Here is a 757-nt window from a genome sequence, read left to right as displayed (position 1 = left end):
TCGATGATTCTATGAAGCCACTGAAAACGGATTATCCGGCTTTCACCACGACGCTGTGTGTGTGTGTGTTTTTGTGGGATCTTGCTGGGCGCAAATTGGCCGCCGCGCCTCCGACATTACTGCAGTGTCTCCCCCTCAAACAAATCTTCCTTGGCTGCGAAGGGTACCGTGTAGAAATGCAGGTCTTGCTCCCCCCCCCTCTCCATCGTACATATGCTGTGTTGTTGCCAGGGTCAGTGTGAGAGATATCACTACGCAGGCTGCCCCAGGCCTGTGTTACCCACTGGAGCGCGACTGACAGTCCAGTCCTATTTTTTTTTTAAACGCATTTTATTCAAGCTTGTATCAAAGTAGGTTACAGCAAATAAACACCCCGGGAAACACCCTTCCCAACAATCAACTATACAGTTTGTACAGATTTTCCTCCTTTTGCACCCCCCCCCCCCATCACGCACCCCCCCATCAAGATTCCTTCTCCATCCTTACCCACTCTATCCCTTCTCCTTCCCACCACCGCCGCACCTTGTCCACATTCGCCGCCCAATAATAATGAAGCACGTTTGGCAACGCCAACCCCCCCTGCTGCCTCTGTAGCAGGTCCTCCCCACCCTCAGCACCTTCCCCGCCCATACAAAGTCCGAGATGATTGTGCCCACTTTCCGAAAAAAGGCCTTTGGTATAATATTCATTTTGACAGTCCAGTCCTATTTTCGTCAATTGATTGTCTTCAGGTCCCAGAAACAGATGCTCCACGGCG

The sequence above is a fragment of the Scyliorhinus torazame genome, chromosome 29 (genome assembly GCF_047496885.1).
Source record: "Scyliorhinus torazame isolate Kashiwa2021f chromosome 29, sScyTor2.1, whole genome shotgun sequence".
NCBI classification, from domain to species: domain Eukaryota; kingdom Metazoa; phylum Chordata; class Chondrichthyes; order Carcharhiniformes; family Scyliorhinidae; genus Scyliorhinus; species Scyliorhinus torazame.
This window is presented reverse-complemented; position numbering follows the sequence as displayed.